Genomic DNA, 13,507 nt, shown 5'->3' on the forward strand with positions numbered 1-13,507 from the left:
ATTCTTGGCCTCAGCCAATAAATGCCTCCACTAGTAGTATGAACCTTGTTACACACTCAGTTATCTCACTTACTGCATACACCCTTGTACAAGAATAGATACTAGCTTTCACAACCAATTCACACTCACTAGCTCACCATCTTCACTTGTTGCATGCAAGTAATTACTCACTCAGTTGCCCCACTTTTCAACCACCTTGTACTCACTGGGACACTTACTTTCACAGCCTCTACACACACACAAGATCAAACAATGTTCACACAGGCACTCCCCCAGTCCACAGCCCCTATGCTTGGACACCAAAGCTCTCAATAGCTTAATCAACAATGAATGAAGGTTTCAACATACCAAATACAATATACTTAAGTTGGAACACAAAATAAGAATGAATACACATAGCCTTAAGTACCACACTAAAAGACCCCCTAGCTTCACTTGTCTATAACAAGAAGGATAGAACTGGCAACTCACAATATAACTTCACTTGATGATCAAACTAGGTTCCCACAGCCTTAAATTAGTTAAATACACTTACTTGTATAAATAGCACAAGTAGATGAGCAAGGTAGAACAAAAACAGCTCCCACAAGGTAAAAACCCCAAATTTAAAGGTATAAATGTAACTTCACAATGCAGCTCCAAGAATGGCCTGGAATTGCCTTCCACAGATATCAGTAGCTAAGATACACTTGCTTAAGAGATAAACTCAGTGAAACTAGCAAGGTATAATAAAGATAGCACACAATAGCCTTGATGTTCCCAAAACCCTAGCATTAGGCTTCAAAGGGCAACTCTGTAATGTAGCTTCATTTCAGGCTTACACTTGGTTCCCACAGTTGTATCATCAAAGTAAGCTTGCTTGATTATAGAGAACAATTTTAATAGCAAGTTATATCAATAAACACTAGCAAGTAGCCTTAGTGTCAACAAACCCTAGCATTTAAGCTCACAAGGGTAACTTTGTAATTCGGCCTTAAGAGCACCCCAAACTATACTCCCCCATTTTTGAATAGGCTAAATACACTTGCTCAAATGATTGGAACAAATTAAGAAGCAAGGTATCAATAATTTATATTCACAGCAGTAATATCAGGTCTTCAATGTTAGTTTTCAGCATAGACAAAACACAACCTTGTAATAATTCAAATTCTCTACAACTAAAGGTTCCTACAGCTTAACCATGATGGATAACACTTGTATAAAAGCTGGGACAAGTTATATCAATAATTGTGCTGCAAAGCAGCTCAAAACACATCAAACAAATACTTCACAGTAGGTGCAATTCTCAAATCTGTAATTTCTAGATTGAGGGGTGAATCTGTAACTTCGTGGCTGAACCTCCTTGTTTTCAGTTCTCATAACTTTTAATCAACATATTAAACATGCCCCAATTTTCACTTCACAGTTTATATCAAAGAAATAATAAATCACAGTCCAAAGTGAGCTTCACAAGGTAAATTCTGCAACAGCACTATTCTGAGGGTAATCTTGGTATTTCAACACTATCAACCTCTGGATTTTGACTCACTCAAATGTATTTTAACTATATAAACATGCTCAATTGAATATCACATCCATAACAACAATATATCTCATTTTCACACCCAAACTAGATTTTTAAAACAAATATAATGCTGAAACTAGTATAGTTCACAGTACTAAAATAGAGCAGGTTATTCCTCAAGCCAAACCTCAACTTGGACAATCTCAAGACAACATATTAAGCATGCTTAGATGATAAACAATCATAATATAGCATGGTTATAGCTTTCTAAGTTCAGTTTCAGTAGCTTAAACCAGCAAATCAAGATTATCTAGAGGTTTGAGATATGATATTCAATACCAGCCTTAATATGTAGTCTCAGGCACCTTTAGCTATTGTATATCATCAAAATATGTATGCTCAGCCCTTGTTCGAGCTCCAAAAACAACCCCAGCAACTTTGAACCACTTCAGCCTCCTCTTGCACTAGGAAATCAGCTCCAAAACAGCCTTTTTAATCTTCACAGCATCTATGTTCCTTTTTGGCAAGTTTCTGTGAATCATTGAAGCTTAACCATTATGAAATATCACATAAATTGTTACTCATTCTCAACTCTCAAAAAGAACACTCTCTCAGCTACTGAAATCTTGCTTTTTCACACAAAGAGGCAGCTTCTCCACAAATGCTATAACAACATATTTATAGGGTCCTCATTTTAGCCTTACTATAGATAAGACTCTCTTAAAATGTCCAATGAACTGAGAATATAGTTCTCTCTCTGCAGGACCACAATGCCATGTGGTAGTGGTGCATTCTTGCAATACATTTCAAATAGAATCTCTCACAAATACCCCTTCAGCTGACACTTGTTGTAAACCAGAAAATGCTAAACATTATTATACAATTGTGGACCTTTTCATACAATACACCATCTGTAGAGGATCTCTAATTGTCTCAGCACTGTGGATTAACCAGGATACCCTCGAGACGCTTAACAGAATTATATAAATGCCCTTCAATGAATATGCTAATAATCCTTCGCTGCAGCTTGTTAAATAACAGTTTTACACTGAGGTAAAGTCACAACAGAATAATGCAGCACTCAAGGTATGTGTAACAATGTTGTATACACCTGTTAAAAGACTATAATGCCCTTGTGATAGAATAAAGCTTAACCAAGAGCAACTTAAGCTTCATTAGACTTTGTTTAACCATGGTAGCATAATTAGTCCACTGAATTGATAGTGCTGTAAATTCTTACCAACATGAGTTATAACACTTAGCATATGACATTGAAAGTGCAAAACACTTGATCAAACATGAATCAACTGTAACACCCCGAATTTTCTAAATAAATTCCTCGATTTATTCGAATCAAAATACTTGATTATACACCAGGATCTCAAAAGAAATATCATTTTGTTGATACAACATCAATTTCCTCAAATTAATATTTACAAAATCTCGAAAATAAATTAATAATTCCTCAACACCAACTCTTCCACCTAAGCCCGCAACTATAAATCCAAATAAAATCCTCGATTTCATTCAAATCAAAATATTTCATAAAAGACACCCAAGATCTCAAAAGAAATAAAATACCCTTTATTGATGCAAAATCAATCAAATTTCCTCAAATAAATAAGACTACATCTCAAATTAATTAAATTGATACTAAATCAATTTCCTCAAATTAAATACATAAAAAAATCTCTAAATAAAATAATTTAATTCCTCAACTCTAACTCTTCCACCTAAGCCCGCAACTATGAATCCAAGTTCATCCTCGGTACCTGAAACTGTAGGGGGTGAGACAGTAGGAAAAACCATAACAAGGATTTCAAGAAGTTTCATGCAAAATTAATTTCACAAAAATATACATATACATTTAAACAAAAATACGTATATGCAATTTAAACAAAAGAGTAATCATAAAATATTTAAAACAAATCATCCAAGCCATTCAAGATATGATGATCCCTACTCTATAAAATAATAATAAATCCAACATTGGGCAGCCCTCTCTTCGTGTGTCTCGGTTTCTCTGTGCACTTCTCTATTTTGCTTTCTCTATCTCTAATTTCATTATATGTATCTTCACTTAGTAGTGCACACAACATATAATGGGTAGTCTACCGACACCATAAAATATCAACCGACAAAAATCAAATCAAAAGACATAGTACTCGACACCCACTTTCTTATCTTCTTATCATTACATCTCACCAAACAACTAAATATCTTTCCAATACTTTACAAACCCACGTGAAAGACTAGGTTCAGAGAACAAATTGTAGCAAAAATCATTTCGTGGGCCCCAGCCACTTCATTACTTTTTTTCTTTTCATTTTCACTTTTCTTTTTGCTTCCTATCTTCAACAGATGTAAGCTAAATATATATACAATTGTAAAAATAAAACAAAGCAAACTTCTCTTTCTTCCAATTTGGCAGCTTCCGTTATAACGACCCGGTCATTTGCCTTCCTTTCCTTTTTCCTGAAATTTTATGAATGAATTTTTTTCATTTAATTTTCCTTTCTGAGCTCTGTTTCGTGTCGCTTAGTGTCATTTCAAGTGCTTGGAATTGGTTTCTGAGACTCTTTTCCATGGATTGACAACTTCCTTTGAGGACCGAGTCATTTCTGCATTTTCACTTTTCGGACACTATGCGTCTTTCGTCATTTTCCCTATTTCGTCTTTTTTCCTATTCTGTCTTTTCCCCATTTGTCACATTGTTGGCACAACCTCACTTCTCATGCTCAGAGTTGGTTTTTAACTTCACGTGCCTTCATCTTGAGTGGTTTCCACGAAATACGTATCTTTACTTTTGCAAGAAAGTACTCTGGTTACTCCCGGTGTCCATAGGGGGCATGGATGCAAAGTTCTTTGAAATTATTTTCTTTTCTTGGGGTGTTTTTCGTAAATATCTTTTGAAGATATTTTATTTCAGGGGTTTTTAAGAAAATATTTTTGGAAGATATTTTCATTCTGGGCCATAAGTGCAGTTTTCACTTTTTGAAGGGGCCATTGTGCAATTAATGAAAGTTATTGCAAAATGTCTTGTTTTGAGCCTGGATCCTCGTACAAGATTTATTTTCACATTTCGTCGAGTTGTGTACTCTTGAAATTTCCTCCTGGTCGATGTTTTCCAGTTTTAGGGTTTCTGGCCCCAGTTTTCGCAAAACTTGTTTTGGGCATAACATTTTGCTCGGGACTCAGTTTTTGACACTGTTTCTTCCGTTGTTCATATTTTATCATTTTAAATCTTTTTTATTCACAAAGTTTTGCCATTTGAGCGCGTCTGCTCAAATTTTACTTTTTCAGACCCGGCGGGGCCCGTTCGGGGCACTTTTTGAGATTTCTATAAAAGGGGGGTAAGATATTTCATTTTTCATCTTCTCCCCTCTTCATGCACGACCTGGAGCTCCCATGGCAGCCCAAGGGGTGCTGCCATCTTTTCTCTCCTCTTTTGGTTCACTTTTCCTTGATGGAAAGTCTTCGGCCTTAACGTTTGTTGTTCCGCTCGCCGTGCTCTACCTTTCTCCCTTATTAGAATTCAGTTTTGACCATTTCTTGAGTTTGGTTTTGAGGTCGAGTTATGATTTTGATGGGGCTTTGATGGGGGTTATGTTCACCGTGTTGTCCCCGACAACACCTCTCGGTATCGTCGAATTCGGAGCACTTTTGTTTTGGTGGGCCTTTGGGATTTTCATCTCAAATTGAGGTAGGAGATGTTCTAGGTTTAAATTCTTGTTATATAGCATGCTTGTGATGCTTATACTACTTGTTTGCATGATTAAATATAAAATCTAGAGATTTTATTATTTATTTTTCTTGTACGGGATCTAATTTTCCCAGTTGCTCATGGCTTGGTTTAAACATGTAGCATGATTTTATATTGCCCCTTGATATGCTCATTGTCGTGTATTAAAATTGGAACATTTGAATAAGTATTAAAGATTTTATTTAATATTTATCTTCGGTGAAAGATTAATTCACATGACCTTATTTAGCTTGAAATTAATATGTGTTAGCATATTATATTAGGCCTTAGCATGCTCTTCAACATAGTTGAATTTGAAAGTAATTGGAGGTGTTTTGAAAATTAGTAATTATTAATTAATTTGCCCCGAGTGCACTATTCACTCCATTTGAATTCCGACTTGATATTATTGATCTACATGTCATATAGCTTCACATATATTTGATTTAGAATATTCGGTGAGGTTTTGAAACCTTTCATTTAATTAATTTCCTTGTTTAAGATTTAATCCTCACGGTGATATACAACTTGGAATTGAATTGTGGCATGCTAGAAAATTAAGCTTTGATGTGGTTGTTCACATGTATTAAATTGGGATTAATTGCATAAGAATTGCAACCTTTATTTTATATTTAACTTTAGTGAAAGTTTAATTTACATAGGTATAACATGCATGAAATAAACTTGTAATGTGATATTGCATTAATCCTTGGCATATTCTCTAAGATATGTTAAATTGAGAACATTTGGTTAAGTTTAAAAATCTAGAGATTTTAATTAAAAGAATTAATTAAAATCTATTTTGTGGTCCCATTAGCTTAATTAAGGTTTTAACTTGATATTTGTATTGGCCATGACTTGTTTACTAGTATATATTAATTTGGGACTATTAGAAGTTGTTTTAGAACCTTGGTAATTAAATTAGCATGATTTAATTAAAGTTCTACTTTGTTGTTCTAACAACCTAATTAAGTTTTAGAATGGATATAGGTGATGACCATACCATGTCCTTTAACATGTATTAAATTGAGGTTATTTGGAATTGAATCGGAATCTAGATAATTTAATTATTTTTATCTATTTAAATTCTTTCAATTTGCTCCATAATCTAGTTGTGTTTTAGAAGTGGTTTTTATATTCAAATCATGGACTTAGACTTGTTGTATATTCATTTGGTTATGTTTTGAACATTAGATAACATAGTTGCTATGTTTGTATTCATGAGAATATGTTTTCCTTATTGAATATATTATTACCTTGTGTAATGATTTGCACACTTCGTGTTTAATATCTTTCATGCATAGCGTGTAACGAATCGCACACTGAAGATTCGACATTCATCATATCATATTAGTTGTGGATTTAGAGCATGTATTGTATAGGTTTCCAAATTTGGTTGTGCTTAGTAGATAGTTGATTATCTTGCATATTCCTGTTGATATATGCGCTGTTGCACAACTTGTTGATTTTGAAACTTGGGGATGTCGTTGTTTGACTATGGCTAGGACGTGGTTCTAGTACGGGGGATATTCCCTCTATATATAGTCTAGTGCGCACATAGGGAGGTTACCCATGGGCTAGTAACCCTAAAGTAACTATGTTGTCGGTCTGATCCGGCGTAACGTCCGAGTATCCACTTTGTTTAACTTCGTATTTCATTTTTCAAGTTGATAACTAGATGATGTTGTAACTTGCTGTTTCTTATTTGTCGTTGTATTTTAAGTTACAGGATGTTAACTTTGCGAAATTGTGCTTTATGCGTTGTATTGGAAGTTCCAATGTTGGTTAAATTGCATCGATATTGAAAATCGTGTTTTGACGTTCTAATAAAGCTTAGGATTGATCCTATTGATTCATTTATAACATAGACGTTAGGTGGCATGAACCACTACTGTTATTTTGTACTTTAGATTCTAAGTTGATGGCTTTGAGAACTTAAACCTTGTTGCATTATATAACATGCTCTTTTGTTGTTGAATTGCACGGATAATGTGATTTTTGTTAACTTGTATTCAAATATGCTTTTGTTATGTTGTATGAATTACTCTAGACCTAGTTCAATTGTATTCAAAATGCAATTCATGTTAATATATGCTCAAGCATTCTTCTTGTCGTGTTCTTTAGATTATCCCAACCATGATTCGTTTCATACACGTATGTATATCATGATTCTTGTTGCTTAGACTCTAAGATAGCTTAGGATGCTCCCCGAGTCTCACTTGGATATAGACGTTAGGTGGCACGAGCCCTTTTAACATGTTTCACCTTAAGGTGATAAATTTGTAAAATGCTAGGTCGATGCATGCTCATCTCCTACGAGTAGCTTTATGTTACTCACCCCTACGACACTGGGGCATATTTCAGGTACAAAGACTTGGTTCGTGAAGCCTAGCATTCCTTGGATGTCGAGTAGCTTTCAAGTTTCCATTTCATGCAAATGTTAGCATGAAATGTCATTTTGTAGACTTATATGTCAAAATATGTATGTTTGATTCCATGTATGTAATGTGTACTTAAGTACACTCCTTTCAATGTATTTGATATGTATGAGATGTGGCCGGAGGCCAATGACATGTATATTGTATTCTTTGTAACTTTTTAACTTCATGAAATGTTATGAAAAACTTGAAAAATAGCAAGCCATTGCTTCACCACGGTTGCATCGGGTGTGGGAATTCCATTTTCATTCTTTTATAGGGTCTTATTAATCTTGTATGAAGTGTGGCCAAGGGCCAAACGGTCATTTGATCCCGTTTTGCATTTTTGGATTTCATGTTTTCCATTCCAAGTCCATTTTTGCCTTTTTGCCCGTTGGGGGGTCGGATTTTGCATCGGCTGTATTTTTAAGCCATGGACCATTGTAGCGCGTCTAAATAGGTAAGTTACGTTTGCGTGCATAGTCGTTTCCGGGCAAAACCTCATCGTTTGTGTTTTGAGCCTCTTGTGAATTCATTTCGTATTTTTTTTGCATATTCTGATCTAGGGGCATTATGGACCTTTCATATCAGTTTTATTTTCTTCTTTTAACATGGTTAATAGAAAACATGATTTTAGGGGGGGTTTCTTCTTCATGTTTTTCCAGAAAATGTCGTCTTAGTACCAGAAATCTCTCGTCAAGTTTCAGCTTCTAGTTTTCATTTAGCAGCTTTATGACTCTCTTGTTCAGTTCTGATCTAGGGGCATTTTCGGGATTTCACAGTGAGTTTTTTTCGATTCCGTCCGCGCTGTCGGGTAGAAAACTCGATTTTAGGAGTGGTTTCTTCTTTGTGTTTTTCCAGAAAAACTCGTCTTGACCTCCATTTCAAGCCTCAGTTCTGGGCAGATCAAAAAAAATGTAGCAGCAGCCAAGGGCTGCCACCAGCCATGTCTTTGGGCGCCGGCATGCACGCCGGTGGGCTCGCGCATGGGCGCCGTGTGCGCCATGGCCCCTCGTCGGGCCGCCACGACGTCAATTCTTCTTTTAGGCTTTTCTCCTTCGTCCGGACTTCGATTCAAGTGAATTTTTTTTTGAACTTGACTAATTTTTCGCTGTCTTTCCAACGGTGTGCTCATTTGCACCCGTTTCTTCCTGAATAATTACCAGTTTACCCTTTTTGCTTTAAGTGCTCGTTTTTCTTCGTCATGTCGTTTCTCCTTCGTTCAGACTCCGAATCATGCGATTCTTGAGTCCATCTTGATTAGTTTTTCGTTGTCCTTCCAGCGGTGTGCTAGGTGGCACCCGAATCTACAGTTTTTAGGAATGACTATTTTGCCCCTAGGGGCTTATTTGTCATATTTTCTATCTTTTGCTTCCGCATCAGTTCTTGTTGAGTTCCACGACCTCATGGAAGGTCACTTTGACTTCTTAGAGTCTTGTTTTCTGTTTTCGCTTCCGCATTCGGATCCGTTATTGGATCATCCTTACGGTTCATCACAGGACACGCTGGCTTAAAAATCAGGGTCGTCACAGGTGGTATCAGAGTGTCCGGGTTCGAATACCTTGGACGACGGGTTTTGGGTGCATATCATGCTCACGTTGTTTTGTTTTGATGTGTCATTTATATCTTGATAACATGCCTTCTTTGATAACTTGTCTTGTATGATAACATGTTCACATTTTCAGGTGTTTTGAGACATCTATCATTGGTTGAGCATGCTTTTGTGTATATATGCTTCCTGATAACATGTTCTGTGTCACTATCATGTTCTGGTGTGATAACATGTCTCCGTGCTTCTTGATAACATGTTTGATTTGATAACATGCCTATTTGCGTATGTGGCAACTTGTTTACTACTTGTGTGAGTAGATAGTTATGTTATGTTGCATGCTACTTGTTTACTTTATGTCAGGTTTTTGCATTGTCTCTTAGGATCTGTCGTATCCCTTGGATGCATTCTTGTTTCACGAGTTTCTTCCTTGGATAGGAGAAATTCATTCTGTGAGGACCCATGTAGGGAACCTTCTTGTCTGTTCTGTCGATTGATGCGAGTAAGGCTCATGCGAGCGTAGACGAATTCCCAAAAAAAGACAAATTCCAGCTCATTAAAAGTTGGCTCATAGTGCAATCATTGGAGGACCTTGGTGCACGAATCCAGATCATTGGTGTGACATTTTGACCTACCTATATAAGGATTGAGAGCCGCTTTTAGAGAAAATAGTTGTTATAGAGTTGATATTCATAACTTGTATATTCATATCTTGGAGAGGAGGCTAGAGATTAGAGATTTTAATACATTTTGGGAGTTCTTCCATTCTTCTAGGGTTTCCATCAAGAAGGAGGTCATTCCTACCATGGAGTTAGCCCATGAGGGTTGGATGACTACTTCAATGAGTGGCTAGACATCTACTTGGGGCTAGAGTAACCCCTAAGTTTGCTTCCTAGACTTAGTTTTTTGTATATTTTTAGGGATTTATTTGTAACAATGTTTTGATCTTGGATTTATATATATATCTTATGGTTTCTACTTGATGTGTATGGATTAATGCTTTCAATTGATTATCTACTTCTAACCATATGTCTATGTATGTTAGAATGGATGATTCATATGCTTTTCTCTAAATTTAATGGAATTTATGCATGTCTATGTGTATGGATGAAGTTAATCTAGAGATGGTCAAAACATAGAGCTTAATTGAACACTCTTGCAATTTATTTGATGGTTCACACTTGTTTCTTAATGGATTGTACCATACCTTTAGCTTACTTAGTTTAACTTCATGTCTCTAGTATAGATGTAGTGTAGTTACTTTAAATTCATAGATAGGTGGATAATCTACTCTTGTTCCTTGGTGTTCCATACTTATAAATGCATTAGATGTAAATGTCTAGATAGTTGTGTGTGCATAAATTGTGGTTTCATTGAATGGATTTTGGTCTCATTTGATAGGTTGTACTTTCCATTTGATTTGGCTTAACAATCTATGTTTATTTGCCTTCCATGCCTAGCTTCAATTAATGTCACACACACACACAAGTTACAAGTCAATTTCCCTATTAATATACAATTGCTAGTGTCTAGTGAAGTCAAGCTTAGTGGTGAGCTCTAGTACCCCAAGTCCTCACCTCTATATCTTTCTCTACTTTATTAATCATTGAATTTTGTTTACTTTAATCTCATTTGCATAATAGCTTAATCAATTAATCCAACCAATCTTTAATCACTCGACCTACTAACCCTATTTATTATTTCCATTGCTAGTGCCTAAAATCCCTTGGGACGATCCCTACTCAACCTAGCTATATTTTAAGTTAGAGGTAGTAGTGGCTTTTATAAATGTAAAACTTGGCTATATTGCATATTCACACTCTTAGTCCATATATCTTTGCACAAATTTGGGTGTACCGGCGACAAGCACACCATATTTTTAGCGCCGTTGCCGGGGATTTGAATTGGCAACATTGTGTTTTGGAAACAAAGAGAAATTGGTACTCTTTTGATTGTGTTTTTTCTTTATTTTCTTCTTAGTTACTTATTGTGTTTGTTCTTAATTGACTAGGTGATTTGAGCAAGGAAATCAAGCAAAGGAGAATTGAAGAGCAAGGAAGCCAAGTGGAGCTAAGCTAAGCAGAAAAAGGCTAAAAATCTAAAAAATTGCAAAGCTAAGCAAGGCTAGGAAGTTGAAAGTTAAATTGAAGTTGCTTAAGGACCCTTTGTGAGATCTTTCTAACTCAAACTCTAGTTAAATCGTCGGCCCGCGTGGAGGCTTGTTTTTCATTTCTTAGATAAATCGTGAGCCTACGTGGAGGCAATTTACTTTTCTTTGCATGTTGTTTAAGCATGGGAGTATAGGATCATTATATGTGAAGATTTGTTGATTTGTTGTGGAGGCGAAGTGTTTATTACTTGTTTATTTCTTGTTATTGTTTTTGTTAATGTATGCATGGTCGTAGGTCATTAAATCCTACTCTTGTCCCTCTTAATTTTCATCTTGAATCGGTTGTTCAAAACCCTAGGGGAAGAGGTAGTTTTCATCACTCCATTTCACTAATGGAGGATTTGAATGACAACCATGTGGAGAACCTTGGTCACATAGACCAACAAGGCATCCTCCACCCTAATGTGCATCATGACAACATCCAAATACCATTAGGCATGCCTAGACCATTTATCCCACCACAACAACAAGGCCAAGTTCCATTGGGAATGCCTAGGTCAATATTTGCTCCATAACCTCCCATGGTTCAAGCTAATCAAGGTGTTCGCTTAACACCACCAATTGTGAATCCTCTCATTGCATTAAGAGACCATTATGTGCCTAATGAATATCATGCACCCACTTGCATTCAATTGTCTCTATTTAGAGCACATCACTATGAAATCAAATCACAAACCATTTAAATGCTTCCTAACTATCATGGACTTCCTAGTGAAGAACCCTATAAGCATTTGGATGAGTTTCTTAAAGTGTGTTCCACCGTGAAATACACGGACATGCCAGAAGAAGTGTTAAGGCTCAAACTTTTTTCATTCACCCTTAAAGTTAAGGCAAAATATTGGTTTAACAATCTTAGGCCTTTTCCGATAACTTCTTGGGCAAAAATGCAACAAGAGTTTTTGAAGAAGTACTATCCGGTTTCAAAGACTAATGCCATGAGAACCTCAATTCGAGAGTTTTCACAAGGGGATGGGGAAACGTTTCATGAGGCATGTGAAAGGTTTAATGATTTGCTTAGGAAGTGCCCACATCATGACATACCTAAGTGGCAATTAGTTCAATATTTTTTTAAAAGTTTACCAAATAATCACAAGGGTATGGTTGATGTATCTATGGGTGGTTCTTATCTTGATAGACATGAAAATGATGTGTGGCAATTGTATGAAAGTATGAGTGAAAATTTCATGCATAGATCTTTGTCTTTTAAGAATGGTAGAAATTCTAGTGGAAGGAAGAATGTTGGCTTATATCAAGTCGACAACTCTAATGAAATAGCCGCCGAGATGAAATCCTTATCTCAAAGATTTGATCAATTTTTTATCAACCAAAACTTGGCAAACCAAGTGTCTTCCTCCCCTAATCACGTTTATCATCGTGTATCTAATGAATCATGCATGACTTGTTCAAGTGTCTTACATTCTACTTCCAATTGTCCCGATGGGCATGTGTAAAATGACAACCATGAGCAAGCCAATGCCATTTTTGCTAACCAAGGGAATAATCCCTATTGCAATCATTATAATCCTAGTTGGAGGAACCACCCGAATTTTTCTTGGAAAAGCCAAGGGGAAGGTTCAAACCCTCCCCAAGGTGGTTTTCAAGGAAAGTATATTCCACCTTCAATGCAAAGCCAAGGTTCCCAAGGTTTTAGATCATCATCATTTCAATCACATGGCAATCAATTTTCAAATTCTCATTTCCCTAATCAACCATCTTATTCTCAAGGAAATTCTAGGAGTCCCGCTTTTGAAGAAAAAGTTTTAACCACTTTAGGCACTCTAGAGGCGAACACTCAATTGCTTCATTCTCACTCTCAATCCATTGCTAAGCTAGAAACCCAAGTAAGACAAATAGCTAGTACTCTAAATGTTAGAGAAAAAGGGAAAATGCCTTTAAATGCCCCACCAAAGTAACAATATGTTGTGGAGACTCATTCCTCATCGAAAGGTCCCATAATTGAGTATGTCAATGCGGTGACAACCTTGAGAAGTGGAAAGATTGTGGACAACCAAGTAGGTATGTCCAATGAAGAAAGTGAACCGGTGCAACCAAAAGTTGACACCCACCCCGTTTCACATTTTATTCCTCCTTTATTGCATGTGCATGATCATCATGTTGAGAAAGC

The 13,507-nt window shown here is 36.2% G+C and overlaps 1 pseudogene; it reads right to left on the reverse strand.

The window, feature by feature from the left end:
• Positions 1-12,322: 12,322 nt before the first annotated feature.
• LOC132315366 (small nucleolar RNA R71) lies at positions 12,323-12,421 on the reverse strand (annotated as a pseudogene).
• Positions 12,422-13,507: the final 1,086 nt, after the last annotated feature.

The sequence above is a fragment of the Cornus florida genome, unplaced genomic scaffold (assembly GCF_030987335.1).
Source record: "Cornus florida cultivar Cherokee Brave unplaced genomic scaffold, ASM3098733v1 CherokeeBrave_3.0.0_Hap2_Chr06, whole genome shotgun sequence".
Classification (NCBI taxonomy): Eukaryota; Viridiplantae; Streptophyta; class Magnoliopsida; order Cornales; family Cornaceae; genus Cornus; species Cornus florida.